Source organism: Arachis hypogaea, chromosome 12 (assembly GCF_003086295.3).
Source record: "Arachis hypogaea cultivar Tifrunner chromosome 12, arahy.Tifrunner.gnm2.J5K5, whole genome shotgun sequence".
Lineage (NCBI taxonomy): Eukaryota > Viridiplantae > Streptophyta > Magnoliopsida > Fabales > Fabaceae > Arachis > Arachis hypogaea.
Genome location: NC_092047.1, coordinates 17,657,621 through 17,673,743, shown reverse-complemented (window position 1 = coordinate 17,673,743; position 16,123 = coordinate 17,657,621). Strand labels below are relative to the sequence as shown.

The 16,123-nt window shown below is 35.6% G+C and overlaps 1 long non-coding RNA gene across 1 annotated transcript; it reads right to left on the bottom strand.

Annotated features, from left to right (window-relative positions):
- Window positions 1-1,099: 1,099 nt before the first annotated feature.
- LOC140176994 (uncharacterized) lies at window positions 1,100-16,006 on the bottom strand. Its single transcript, XR_011868347.1, has 4 exons — window positions 15,949-16,006; window positions 14,703-14,788; window positions 12,904-12,971; window positions 1,100-3,227 (listed from the first exon to the last, which is right to left on the bottom strand). It is a non-coding gene; the product is annotated as an uncharacterized lncRNA (long non-coding RNA).
- Window positions 16,007-16,123: the final 117 nt, after the last annotated feature.

Below are 16,123 nucleotides of genomic sequence, written 5' to 3'. Positions count from 1 at the left end.
ACATTAATAAACACTTTTAGTTAATATTTTATTTTTATACTATATATTAAAAATTAGAGTTTGATGTGTAAAGTTTAAAAATAATTAAAATTTAAGAGATATAAAAAAACTTAAAATGTTTTAAAAATATGAAAAAATAAGAAATAAAATGAATTCAGTCATCTTAACATTAATTTTTATTTATAATTAAAAAGATAATAAATTAATTCTTAATACATATATTAAAGACATTTTGATTAAAAAAATTAAATAACTCATATTTTGAAAAAATTAAATATTAGGAGTAATGAAGGAGAGAAACCAACTAAGTACAAGATAGATAAAGTAAGAAAAACTCTTAAGGAATTAATTATGGTACCACTCAACTCTAACTACCCATAATGTGGGTTGCAATAAAAAGGTCTAATAACAAAAAAAAAATTCCTAAATCTAACTTAAAATTGAAAAAAATAATAGTACATTGTTTATTCTGCTGTCTTTCTCTCCCACCATAGCACCCTCTATTGCGATTCACAGCTCTACTAACTACCGCCGCGCCTTCCTTATCGATTTGCCACCCCCAAGATCATTGCAGCGCCCTCCCCCGAGCCTTCCCTCGCGCTTCGCAATGCCGCTGATCACCGCATCGCCCTCTCCCTCGCAATTCGTTGCGCACAAGACCACCACAGCTCCCCCCTCCCGATTTACAGCACCGCCGACTGCCGCAACGCCCTCCTTTTCGCTATTCGTTGCACTTAGGACCACCTCATCGCCCTCCCCTCATGATTCCCACCGCAACCCACCACTGTAGTGTCTTCTCCTTCGTAAGCATAGCACTGCTGATCACCACAACGCCCTCCTGTAGTGCGTTCTTGCTTTTGTTTTATTCTTTTCTTTAATGGTTTTGTCGAATATTTCTTTTCGATTAAATGGATATTTTTTTTGCAGGATTTTGTATGTTTCTGTCCATGATTTTTTATGTGAGTTATTGGATATTTTTTTTCTAAGTTTTGGTATGTTTCTTTTCGGGGGTGTGTGCTTTTTGTTTTAATTTTTTTAACTATTTTTTTAGATGTTTCTCTCTGATTAAATAGATGTTTCTTTTATATAATTTTTAACGTTTTTCTAAGTAAATAAATTATTTTTTTATTTAGGTTACTAGATGTTTCTTTCCTAGGTTTTAGGATATTTCTTTCTAATAAGTAGATCTTTTTTTATTCGGGTTACTGAATGTTTTTTTTCTAGGTTTTTGGATATTTCTTTTCAGGGGGAGGATGCGGCGGCAGCGCGTATTTTTTAAATTCAAAAGTTTTTAAAATTTAAAAGGTTGGCTCAAGTTGGTTGGTACCCTAATTTGTTACCTAACAAAGTTGATAAAGTAACTAGCGAAAGATAAGTAGGTTATTCTATTATTACTGTTGAATTGACGCAAATCTATCATGTAAATTGCTAACAAGTATAAATTATAACACTCACTCTAATGAATGGATTGAATAATCCTTCTCTCTCAACATGAATCTTATCACTCCCTCCTAATTAAGTCATCTGATCTCTCACTTTATTTCTCTCCTTCAATTATTTTTTTCTTCAAATTCTCCAATCAATCTATGATAACTTTCATGGTATTAGAGTATTGCTTCTGATCTATGAAAACTACAAGTCATACCACTACTTCTGCATCATCATTAAAAGTTTCAATCAAGAACATATCCTTCAAATTGGATGAAGACAACTTTGTTCCATGAAAATATCAAATTCTAGTGTTCATTAAATCCAATTAACTTAAAAATAATCTTAATAGAAAAAAATTCTAAAAAGTTATGAATATGAAGAAGATGATGCAACTGAGATTAAAACACAAGAGTTTTTAGAATGGAAATAAGACAATCAATTTCATTACTAGAAATTCAAAATTTCTACAACAGATCAAAATGTTTTAAAATTAATTTTCACCTTTGAGGGATTAGAGTGGTGCAGAAACTTGCTCTTATGGTGATGTAGGAGCATAAATTTTATACTTGTGTTGTTAATTAAAGTAATCTAGTTTAATTTATATTATTGTGCTATGTGATGTATTAGTCTCATATTGCCTAATTTATAAAGACTTCCTCATTAATATAAATAACCCATGTATTCTCCTTCACTTTTCAAGTTGAGTTGATTGAGATATATTTATAATAAGCTTTGTATTTATTTTTCTTTAGTCTCTTTTAAAAGTAAGAGGTGTATCTTTGGCTTGGCCTACTAACAAGGTAGGTTCTTGACTATTTCACATTGTGGGGTTATTAACCTCGCTAAAATTGGTGAGTCAAACGACATTCCAACTGACATTGTGGGGTTATTAACTTCGCCAAAATTGGTGAGTCAAACGACATTCCAACATCAGTTTAGTATCAGAGCAACATCGGTCATCACCTTACTCCAGTAAAAATTTATTTGCTTTGTGGCAACGGGTCTTTGGCAGAGTTAATAACTCAAGTTGACCTTTGAAATTTGAGATCAGACTCAAATTGACCCCTAAAATTTTAGTCGACCCAAATTAGATCCTAAATTTACAACAATAACTCGCGTTAACTCCTGGGCTAATCTCTATTATGACGTACTAATTTGGCATGTTAGTTTATTACGTTAAATAAAATAAAATGACATTAATTTACATTGGCGCTTAATCTTCAATGAAATGATATTGTTTCACACAAATGAGATAAAACACTTCTCATTTTATGATATCAATAGTGAGAAAGATATACATTTTATGTTAAACAACATAATTTCATTGAAAATTGAATGCCAATATAAAGCGATATCATTTGTTTTATCTAGCATGGCAAATTAACATGCCATTAGCACCTCATTAACGGAGATAAATTTAGGGGCTAACGCGAGTTTTCATTGTAAATTTGGGGGTATAATTTGGGTCGACTAAAAATTTTAAGGATCAACTTAAGTTTGACCTCAAATTTCAAGGGCTAAATTGAATATTAACTCGTTTTTGGCGTGGGTGGTCTTATTGCCATTGCAAGATGTCATCAGTGCATGTTGTTCGTTGTGGAGTTTCAGTTAATATCCTTCATGTTCTCTTAATTTCTTTTGGTTTCTATTTTTGTGCGATGGTTATTCTTGGTGTATCATCATCATCATTCGTGCATTTCCATTATTATGCATCATCATAGCATCGAAGAATCAGAGTATCATCACCATTGCATCACTATTGGTGCATAGTGCTCAACATCATTGTCACATCCCCCCTGCGTTTTGACATCGATATAGTAGTAAAAGATGGATCCAAAGAATAAAATTACTCAAGAAATTCAAATGGAAGAGCATGACACAGCACAAGTCACAAAGCTAAAGACTTATGAATCAAAGTTTATATTCCTGAGTTAAAAGGGAGGCTTCAACTAGATGATTTCATCGACTGAATTTGCATAAATGAGAAAGTATTCGAGTTAAAAAATATTCTAAATGACAAACATGTGAAGCTTGTAGCAAACAAGCTAAAGAAGCATGCATCAGTGTGGTGGAAGAATAATATAAAGTGTCATCAGAAAGAGAATGAAAAAGAAAGATCAAGACACGGGATAACATGTGTCTGAGATCAAGCGCAAGTTCCTTTCTAACTATCATAGGTAATACACATTCATCAAATTGCACAATCTGAAGCAAAAGTCATTGTCTATAGAAGAATATACATGGAGTTCGAAGAATTGCTTATAAAGCCTGACATTCATAAGCTTAAAGAACAAACCATTGCTCGTTATATTGGACGAATGAACACAGAAATTTCTAATGTTATCCAACTGCAACCATATTGGACTTTGGATAGTGTCATTAGACTGAATTAAAGATTGAAAAGCAAAGAACACAGAGGGATACTATTCAGTCACCGACGGAAAAAGTGGTCATACCCGATGGTCAACAAGAAACAAAGGCAGCTTCTTTTAAAACTTCACAAAGCAATAAAGAGCGTGTGTCATCAAGCAAGAATTACTTCAGATGTCAAGATTTTGCACACATTGTTGCTGATTTTTCAAACAGAAGAGTTATTACTCTTGTCAAGGAAAAATTTAATAAAGAATAATCAAGGAATAAGAGAAGGAAGGCGAGGTTGACTATAATATTGAAGAAGTTTCAATCAATTATAGAAAAGCCTTAGTAGTTCGTCGTAGCTTGAATATTACAATGCTAATAGAAGATGAGAATTGGCATCGCCACAATATCTTTCACATAAGATGTATTGTTGAACAGAAAGCTTGCAAGTCATCATAGATAGTGAAAGTTGTGAAAATATTGTTTCACATTATATGATAGACAAATTGAAGCTTCCAACTGAGTTACATCCTTATCCTTACAAGTTGCATTGGTTAAAGAAAGACAATAAAGTCAAAGTGACAAAGCATTATTGTGTCCAATTTTCTATGAGGAGTAAATACAAAAATAAAGTATGGTGTGGTGTGATGTCAGTACGATGGATGTGTGTCACTTATTTTTAGGACCTCATTGACAATATAATTGCATAGTTATTCATGATAGTTTCAAGAACACATACTCTTTTATCAAGGATAGCATGAAGATTATATTAACTTTATTACAACATGTAGATGGTAAAAAAAAGTCAAGTTGAGCTATACTTTTTCACATCTTTCAAGACCAAATACACTCGTCGATGGTATCTTCCATTATTACAAGTCGAGCTATTTTCAACCCAAAGTTGATAATGCAAGAGCTCTTTCCAACCTAGAGATAATTATGCAGGAGCATAAATTTTATGTTTGTGTTAATTGAAGTAATCCAGTTTAGTTTGTATTATTCTGCTATGTAATGTATTAGTCTCACATTGTCTAGTTTATGAAAGTTTCTCTCTCCCCAACTAATATAAATAACTCATTACCCATATACTCCTTCTTTACTTTTCAAGTTGAGTTGATTGAGATATATTTATAAAATCTCTAAACTTATTTTTCTCTTGACTCTTTTGAGAGTAAGAAATATATAACCAACCAAAATAGGTTCTTGGCTATTTTACCATAATGGAATTATTAACATCTCCAAATTTGGTGAGCCAAACAATGTAATGGCATCATATGGTGTATATACTTTCTCATGAGACATACATTCTCATAAAGCCAGTCTCACAAGTAGTCTTCCTACACTTCCGACTCAAATAGAGAGTGGATGATTCACCACCCATCAGTTTGAACGAGGATGTTATAACTTATGAGTAATGAAGGAGAGAAGTCAGTTAAGTAAGGGGTGATAAATGGACTAGCCGACTCCACCATGAGCTCATCTCTTAGCGAGCAAGCCTGTCCCGCCTCGCCTAACTTAATGATTTGAAAACACAACCCCACCATCCCATATAATGGCAAGCTGCCAGAATGGTGGGCTTAGCCCGCCATCACATTTTTTTTTATTTTTCAAAATCATAAAAGACAGGAAGAGAATAGAAGCAGGTCAGAGACAAAATAAAAGATGGTAGACAGATGCGAGCAGAAGCGACGCCAACCAGAAAAGGTAGTCTTTCTACACTTCCGACTCAAATAGAGAGTGGATGATTCACCACCCATCAGTTTGAAGGAGGATGTTATAACTTATAAGTAATGAAGGAGAGAAGTCAGCTAAGTAAGGGTGATAAATGGACTAGCCGACTCCACCATGAGCTCATCTCTTAGCGAGCAAGCCTGTCCCGCCTCGCCTAACTTAATGATTTGAAAACACAACCCCACCACCCCATATAATGGCAAGCTGCCAGAATGGTGGGCTTATCCCGCCATCACATTTTTTTTATTTTTCAAAATTATAGAAGACAGGAAGAGAATAGAAGCAGGTCAGAGACAAAATAAAAGATGGTAGACAGATGCGAGCAGAAGCGACGCCGACCAGAAAAGGTAAATGCAAGCAACGGTGATTAGGGAGATAAGCATAGATCCAAGAAGAATAAAAGCGGTGGTGGTAGATCTTAAAAAGGATGAAGCAGTGGCGAGTAGCGCTCGAGAATGGGGGAAAGGCAGCAAGCAACAATAAGGCGATAGCAAGCAGAAGCGAATCAAAAGAAAAAAAAAGGGTAAAGGAGAGAGCAATTTAAAGACTAACTAAAGAGAGGGGAGATGGTGTTTTAAAAAAAGAATAGATGGGAAAGGGAGACGGTCCTTAAAAAAAAGAATAGAAAGGAGAAAGAAGTGTTGTAAAGTTAAAAGAGTGGAAATAAAAGGAGTATTGAGTTGAGTTGGATTTTTCATTTTTTTTAAATTGAAATGAATATTAGATTTGTGTGTGTTAAACTAAAAAAATTACAAGAGAAGTAGTCACTTACTGGGCTTGCATGCCCTCCCCATCCCGTAAAATCATGCGAGCTAAGCGAACTTGTTTTGTTTTGGCGATCACAAATGTTTAACCTAGTCCACATCTTTTTGGCAAGTTAAGTAGATTGACCATTAAGATGGGACCTGTTTATCACCCTTACAGTTTAATTAAGTACAAGGTAGTAAAAATAGTTAGTAAAAATTAAACAGTTATTTTGTGATTCAATTAATGTTAAAATGGCAAAAATTAATCACGTGCCTTAATTCTTTCTTTCAGAGAGATGAGAAAGCGAGAGAGAGCGAGAGCGTGAGTGGAAAACACAGGGAAGGGTAGATCTAGGGAACATGGCAATGATCCTAGGGTTTGGAATAGAGAAGAGTATCGGCGGCTAGAGCATGAGTCCTACTCCATTTTTGTGAGCAACATTCCTGAAGATATATCAAAGAGAGAGTTATTCCAGTTGTTCAACTGGACAGGACGCATCAATGATATTTATCTATCCTGAAAATAAAAAAGTGGTAAGATATACATCTTTGCTTTCATTGGATATACAACAAAAGGAGGGGCGTTGAAAGCTATAGCGGAAATGAATCGACTGATACTGAAAGGTAAGGTCGTCTTTGTGGGAGAGACTAAGTACAGAAGAACGTCAGAAGCAACAAACATACCTCACAAAACCACATGACTCAGAAGCCACACAGAGAATTAGTGCAGAATGGTACGTTGTCAGAGGGACATGCTTTACGGATGGAGAAGATCCGAAAGGACCCGCATGGAAATGGTTGGACGAAGAAGGTAGAAGTGAAAGTGGTAAAGGAAATTTTGGAATGGCTGCAGCGAAGTCTGGTTGGGGGCACGACAAAGCCTATTAACATTGGATCTCTGAAGGAAGTGGTTGCGAAGAACTTGCCCAATGTCATCCAAGTTAGGGAAATAGGAGCATACAAAGCTCTGCTGACCTTTGATAGTGCTATGCATGCTGAAGAGGCGTACAACTTGTACATGAATCGCCTCCTAAATTTGTTCCACAGTGTATGGAGATGGGAGGAGTCAGAGCATAGTGAAACCCGTAGGGTGTGGCTTGAATTTTTTGGGGTTCCATTACATGCATGGTCTATTGACACATTCAAAACAATAGGAGGCCAATGGGGTGAAGTAGTTGAGTGTGCTAGAGAGACAGAATTGTGCAATTCTTTCACTGTAGGTCGCGTGCAGATTGATACGTGCATAATGGAAGTCATTCAGGAATGGATCCATATAACAGTCGATTCTGGGGTTTTAATGTATTGGTGAAAGAGGTTGGACATGAGGCGTGTACATTACAGTGCACAAGAATACCTAGTAATGAAGGGCTAATAAACTGTGAGCGAAGGAACTATGGTAACACAAGTACAAGCCTATGAGTGGGTATACGGCAGAGACATCAAGCAGGACCGTCACATGCGGGTGCTCAACACGAAGACATGCTATTGCAGGTAACATGGGAAGAGGAAGAAGACAAGGGTAGAATTGTAATTCCCTCTGTAATTTTGAACGGATGGTCTAATGACCGTAATTACCGCAATAACTTGAATATCGTAACGTATCAATCAGTCAAGGGTGATAATAAAGGTGTGCCTGATGTTGGGGGAGGGACAGTTATGAGTGAGGAGGCAGATTCTGAGAGGACAATTAGTTGTGCTCCTAATGGGCTAGAGAGGGGATCCACTAAAAGGAAACAAAAAACAAACTCCCAAAGCTTAGATTGGGCCAGCCGAAATAAAATTAGAAAGAAGGGGAATCAAGTGTTGGACCCAGTCTCAACTGAAGGCAAAGGTCAATCTCCTGGGCCTGCGCGGGGGAGTCTGGATCCGGGTCGGGAAGAATGCTCTTCGTTCAATAGAGTGGGAGAACGGGAGGGAAGCCACACGAACGGAGCAGGCTGCGCTAAGGGGGTAATCGGGGGTCTTCTTGAGGGTGACGGCGGCACGATCATCGAGGTTGGCCAAGGGGGCAGTCGGCGGGCAGCAGGCAAAGGTCACAGCGGGTTTGCACGCACAATGAACAGCGAGCCAGCCAGGACAACTACGACCGGTTATGGATCTGCGGTTGATGGCGAGGCTGAGGGACTTGATGTGATAACACATTATGGGGATAACGATGATATGGAACCGAATCAAAGGCGAGCTGGCGAGCTTAGTGTCTTGAACGACATGACTGAGGAGGAAGGAAAGATGAAGGATGATTGTAGCCTGCAAGTGGGGAACGTGGGACCAGTGCTTGATGAAGCAATCAGTGACCGCCTTGATCAGAATGTCGGTGGTGATCAAAATTTTATTCAAAGTGGTAGAAGGAGAGGTCCTGGGCATGATAAGGGGGCCTTGAAGGGAATGAGCTTGGGAATGAGACAGGTGGGAATGCGGCGGAGGATAGTGACACGCAGTGCTCGAAGCTGGATGAACAGTAGCTGGAGAATCGAAGGACCTGGGAGCTTGTAACGGAGTTTGGCGCTATGCTGGTCAATGAGGAGGATGACATTATGGCAATGCTCCAAGCGCAGAACGAAAAAATAGAACGCAAAAGAAAAATGGCGAAACATAAGAAAAAACTGAGACGATGCAGACCCAAACACAAAAACAGGTGTGTTAAAAGAATTTTAAATGATTTTTAGCTCTTGGAATATTAGGGGGTTGCGAGGTGATAGAAAGATAAGAATGGTGAAGAACTTTAAGAATAAACATATATTAGATCTGTTGGGTTTGGTTGAGACTAAAAAATAAGTAGTAACCAGATATGATGTTGTACGAATTTAGGGGCAAGATGGTGCAGGGTGGGAATTTGTAGGCTCTGATGGTGCAGCAGGTGGGCTTTTGTTAATATGGGATGAATTAGTGTTTAAAATGAATAACTGTTACAAGGGGGAGAAATGGTTGTGTGTTGAATGGGTCCTGGTAAAGAATAATTTCAATTGTGCTTTCTTTCTGGTCTATGGTGCACATAATAGGGATGCGAAAATTCAGGTGTAGGAGGAGCTGAGTTACATGACTGGTTTATGTCAAGTTCCTAGTTGCTACATGGGAGACTTTAATGAAATAGTACATGTAGACAAAAGGCAAGGTACTGATGTTCTACCTAGGTCGGCAGAGGAATTCAAGGGTTGGATACAAGATATGCATTTAGTAAATTTGCCACTCACAAATCGTAGGTTCACATGGTTTCGAGGACATTCTTGCAGTTGTATAGATAGAGCTCTGGTTAGCTTGGAGTGGTTAGAGGAGTTTCCTCAGACTCAGATACGGGATGGACCAAGGGATTTATCATATCACTGTCCTGTAATAGTAGAAGACATGAAGCAAAAGGGAGGACCAAGGCCGTTCCGAAGCCTAGATTCCTGGTTTACATATGAAGGCTTTCTCAGAATGGTTAAAGAGGAATGGAGAGGTTTGGGGGAGATTCAGTTCACAGACAAGTTGAAGGCATTGACAATTCCATTAAGGGGATGACATAAGTCTAATTTTGAAGATATGGACAACAAAATTATGAAATTTAAGGAAGAAATTAAGAAGATTGACGATTTGGTGAAAATGGAGTGTATGATGGAACGATGGAGGCTAGAAGGAAGGCGCTGGTTACTTGCTGTGAGAGGTGGTATGTTAGGAAAGAAATTCATTGGAAACAGATGTCTCGATCTCGGCAAGCAAAGGAGATGGACAAAAATACAAGATACTTTCACAATATAGCTTCAGCAAGAAGGAGGAATAATAGGATCGATACACTGTTAATCAACGGCAGACTGATCAAGAATCAAGCTAGAATAAAAATTGCTATTTGAGGATACTACAAGGAGTTATATCACCAGGAAAGTTCTCCTACGATAGGTTTCAGGGATGGCTTGGTGGGTAGGATAGAGCAGGAAGAGTCTGCAAATCTGGAGGCACTGCTAACGGTGGAGGAGATCAGAGAGGCTGTGTGGGATTGTGAGTCTTCTAAGGCACCAGGTTGTGACGGGTACAACATGAATTTTATTAAGAGGTGTTGGGGGTGAGATTAGGCCTGAATTCACAGCAGCGGTGATGGGGTTCTTTCAGACTTCAAGGCTGCCGACGGACTCCAACATCACTTGGGTGGCGTTGGCACCTAAGTTCATTAGGGCAAGGGAGATTAAAGATCTGCGACCTATCAGCATGGTTGGGTGCGTATACAAGGTTATTTCCAAGGTTTTGGTTAGGAGGATGAGATCAGTGATGCCGGCATTAGTTGAAGAAACTCAGAGTGCATTTGTAAAGGGAAGAAAAATATATGATGGGGCACTGATCGCATGTGAAACTGTAAACTGGCTTAAACTGAGAAAAAAAGGGGCAGCATTAATCAAGTTAGATTTCCAAAAAGCATATGACAGAGTCAAGTGGAGCTTTGTGGATATTGTTTTGCAGAAGATGGGGTTTGGGCATAGATGAAGATCGTGGGTTATGGAGTGTGTGACCACAGCATCTATGTCGATCCTGATAAATTGATCGCCATCCAAGCCGTTCAAGATGGAAAGAGAATTGAGACAAGGTGACCCGCTTTCTCCTTTCTTGTTTGTACTGGTTGTGGATGTACTACATCGAATGGTGGGAGAGGCAGTTAGGAACGGACGTATATCACCATTGTTGATTGGGAGAGATACTATAGCCATGTCACATCTATAGTTTGCTAATGACACAATTTTGTTTTGCCCACCAGAGGAGAAAACTATTAAGAATTACAAGCGGCTCTTGAGATGCTTTGAGTTGATGTCAAGGCTCAGTATTAATTTTGACAAGTCAAGCTTGATTTCGATAAATTGTGACGAACAGTGGATTCAGAGTATGTGCTAATTGTTAGGTTGTAAGCGTGATTTCCTTCCAGTCAAATATCTGGGTATCCCCTTAGGTACAAATCCGAGGTTGGTAAAGACCTGGAAGCCTATAATAGACAAAGTGGAGGAGAAGCTCAGTTTGTGGAAAGCTAAAGTACTAAATAAAGCTGAAAAGTTGGTGCTGATTTAATCAGTTTTAAATAGTCTGCCAGTGTATTATTTGAGTTTGTTCAAGATGTCGAGAGCTGTTGCTGAGAAGTTGATTTCATTACAGTGAAGGTTCTTGTGGAGTAAGGAGGATGGTGGTAATAGAATGGCATTAGTAAAATGGGAAGTGGTGCAGGCCCCTAAAAAACTAAGGGGTTGGGAGTCGGAGATGCTATGGTTTGGAACGCAGCTATGTTGTTTAAGTGGTGGTGGCGGTTTGAAAAGGAAGATTGCCCGTTGTGGAAGAAGGTGGTTTGTTCCTGTTATAATCTGAATCCTGCTGAGCTACTATTAACTCAAGTGTTACCTACCAGAGGAGGCCCGTGGAAAGACATATGCCAACTACAAATACTGAATAGCCATATAAGGGATAAGATGGTTATAGGCTTGTCCATGGAGATTGGTGATGCGTGGCGTACTCAGTTTTGGGAAGATATATGGTTGCTTTGTGGGTCTCTGAAAGATCGGTTTCCCAGGCTTTTCTCTGTTTCAAACCAATGTGGATCTGTTATAGGGGATTGTGGATTCTGGGATGGGTTAGAGTGAATATGGAACTTCCAATGGAGGAGAGAGCTCTTTCAATGGGAGTTGGAGCTCCTGGGTCAATTACATGAGGCGTTGAGACCTGTGAAACTAGTAATTAATAGAGAGGATAGGGTGGTGTGGAAATATGATCGACAAGGAGTTTATTCAACTAACTCATGTGTACAGGTTTTGCAGGAGGCAGTACTCCCAGAGGAGGTTACAAGCTACAACTTCACTAAGACCATCTGGAGAGGGTTAGTACCACCAAGAGTGGAGCTGTTTGCTTGGTTTGTCTTAATAGGTAGAGTGAATACAAAAGAATGACTGAGCCGTTTGGGGATCATTAACCAGGAAGATAATATTTGTGTTTTATGTAATAAAGATGTGGAATATGTGCACCACTTGTTTCTAGGCTGTGATTTTACTTGGCAGGTGTGGAATGCTTGGATATCGATGTCTGGCCGCCAATGGTCTATTCCAGGTTCGATGAAAGAACATTTTTTAAGTTGGATAGAGGAGCCGAGGAGAAGGGAAGACAGAGAGCAACGATTGAGATGCTTTTGTGCGATCGTTTGGAACATCTGGCTGGAAAGGAATAGAAGGATTTTTCAAAATAAAAGTAAAGGTATTGAAGAAATTACCAACATGACTGTGTTGAGCCACAATGAGTGGAGAGGTGTGGACCCCTTTAGTTATTGATGGCTATGCCGAAGATGATAGAGGATTTTTCTTTATGTGGTTGTGTTAGGCTTAAGTTGGTTGTTTGTTTATCTGTTTTCACTACTCCACTTTTTTTGTGTTGAGCTCTTTGCTTTCAAAAAAAATTAATCACGTGCCTTATATATACTACTAACTAGTATAAATTGTAACACTCACTGTAATGATTGCAACAATCATTCTCTCTCAATATAAATCTGATTGTTCTCTCTTGAATCCTATAATCTCTCTTTATTCTCTCAAATCAATCTCTGGTACCTTTAATTGAATAATTTCACAAAAAACATTAACAAACAAAACATACACCAAAATCGTGTACCAATATTACAAACATTAGGAAGATGTTTGCCTACCTTTATGTGTCTAAAGATATTTTGTCGACAAACTTAGCTCAACACTACTAAATTCTGTATGTATGATTCTGCAACAAAGATAAAACATGAAAATTTTTCAGCAGCAAAACGATATATGTAATAATCACTCGATACTTTATATATATATAATAATTGGTCTATTTATCTATTTTTCTATACATGAATACATTATGAAAATGTAAAAGATGACATTATTATTTGGTTACATGTATAAAAAAAATGTAAATTTATCCATGCCATAAATTAAATTCTTTTCCATATTTTATGTGATAAATCTTGTTACAATGTTGTATAAATATAGAATACAAAATATTATTGTAAAATTGTAAAATAGCACATATAAAAATTGAATATTAAACACATCAAAATTCGTTGTATCTTATTGAGTTTGGCTCTAAAATTAAATATTGCTTAGGTTTCTTTGACTTTTTGCAATTTTTTTAATAGTTTTGTGTCTTGGACTTTAGGTGTTTAACTGTTTTGTATATCCTAGTCTTTTTATTGTGTAATTTAATATTTTGTCTTTCTTTTTGGTGTTACATATTGAGTTCTAATTAAGGAGTAAACTATTTATAACAACAATTATATATTAGGGTACCAGTCAACTACACTCAAATAAGTAATAGAGTTGCAAACAAACAAAAAAAACAAAAGATAAAAAAAACATAAAAAATCACCCCAAATTAACCCATCCTCACTCACTCTCACTCTCCTTTTCCTTTTCTCTCCAATGTAGTTACCTCGTGGTAGAATGCTTCGACCAGCCAACACGCCTGTTCGGACTCTAGATTGCTCACCACGTTGTGCGATACTAACACCGTTGCCACAACCGCCATCATCCCTCGCCATCTTTATTGTCGCGTCTGCGACGATGTTTTACCTCTAGTCGCAATTGCTGCAGGTCTGGGTTTCCTTGCTTAGCGTAGTTATTGATCTCCAGAATAACGTTCGTTGCTATCGTAACATAAGAAACACACCTCGTCATCGAATACGCTATTCTTGCCTCTAGTCGAAGCTTTTCATAGATTCAGATGTTCTTTTTTAATGATTTTAAATATTTCTTTTTGTTAGAGTTTGAATTTTTTTTTTAGTGATTTTGAATGTTTCTTTTAGGTTGCGGAGATTCTTTTCAATCATTTTAGTTGTTTCTTTTTGTTAGATTTTTTATATTTTTTATTATATTGTTAGCTGATTTGTATAAAGTTGACAAGAGGGGATGTTGTTTACCTCAACTTTTTCTTGTAATAATTGTTTCACCTTTTTACTATGTTCAAATTTTATATATATAAAAGAAAAAATTTGGATGTTTTCTCATTATTGTCCTTTGTTATAAAATTACTTTCCTTAAAAATTTAAACTGATAGAAGAAGATATATAAATAATTATATTTTTAATATGTCTTTTCACACAAGTGTCTTTTTAGATTTACATAAATTTTTGTATAGATTTTTTTTTATTTGTTTTATACTATACTATATCAAAAAGTTACTTTTTCTAAAAGTTTAAGATAACAAGAGAAGACAAATAAATAGTTATATAATTAACGTTCATAAAAAAGGTCTAAACAATACCCTTAAATGGTTATATAAACAAATTAATGTATGTTGTTTTAAAATTACAAGTTTGTTGTAACAAAATAACAAATCAATAAATAAACAGCTACAATTGACATGGTTCCTCTCTTACGAATTAGGATATAATAATAATAATAATAATAATAATAATAATAATAATAATAATAATAAATTACAAGAAGAAACACCAAAGTTGAATTGCACCTTTTTTTTGTGTAGGAATCCACACTCTCCTTTGGTTACAAGCTAGCAGTATTCACCATCTCTCTTCGTATGATGTGTTTTATTTCCTGAACTCTTAGAAAATCAACAAGATATATTTAAAGGGAATCATTCAGAAAAAGATATCTAAAACGTTTTTTTTTTAAAAAAAAATTAATACTTAAAATTTAACACGTATAATCAATTAAATCGTATTAATTTTTGTTAAAATTAGGTTAGACAAATTAATTTAATCGAAAAATAATGAACCAAATTTTGAATTAGTCTAAATTAATATTATTTTTTTATAGAAAATTACTACAATACCTCTATTATAGAAAATGACTAAAATGTTCTTATTATATATATTAATTTTGAGAATTCTAAATTCTAACTTTTTTTTTTCTGCCGTCATAGGGTTAGGATTTAGAATTTAAAAAAAAAAAAAAATATATATATATATATATATATATATATATATATATATATGAGTATTTCAGTTATTTTTTATAATAGAAATATTGTAGTCATTTTTTATAAAAAAAATATTAATTTAGACCGATTCAAAATTAATTTATTAATTTTTCGACTAAACTAATTTGTCCTATCTAATTTTAGTAAAAATAACACAATTTAATTAATTATATGTATTAAATTTTAATTATTAAAAAATATCTTAAAAAAATATTTTTGACATCTTGATCTTGATCTGAATGGCTCCCATATTTAAAACAAGTGGAAATATTCATCTTCCTATTTAAAACAAGTATTTATTGGTCGGTATACCTAAAATTCATACTATACCCAACGTAAAAATATGGAAACTTCTAAAAAAATAATAGTCATATATATAAAACAAAAAAACTAAGAACATGTTGTATAAAAAAAAGGTGAAAACATAAAAAAAAAAGTAGGTAAAACATTTGGATATAATATTCAGATGTATAAATAGATTTTTTTTTTTTTACTTATATTATTAGACTTTTTCTTTGTGTAATAAATTTTTGTCAGAGAACTTGAGCGTGGCGCAGAGGAGACGACAGAAATGAGGAAAAGGCCTGGCCCAATAGAAGACAAAAGGATTGTTTGAGAATATTTATTTATTTATTAACTCTTAATCTATTTTTTTTATAATCATATAAAAACAAAACCTTTATTTTACACACACACATACATACAAGGCACTTAAACCAAAAAAAAATAAAAAAATAAAAAAATAAAAAATAGAGTAGCTAGCATAAATACTTACACACATGCATGCATACTTCTACTCTCCTTCCTGAGTGCAAGTTCTCTTCTTGAGTCTTAACAAATCATCACTCCCCGTTGGCTATATATATATAGAAATCAAAGAATATGATATATGAGATTTCTTTAAAATGAGTTAGTTTGTGGGACCTTTTAATTTGAAGTCTCACCTTTTG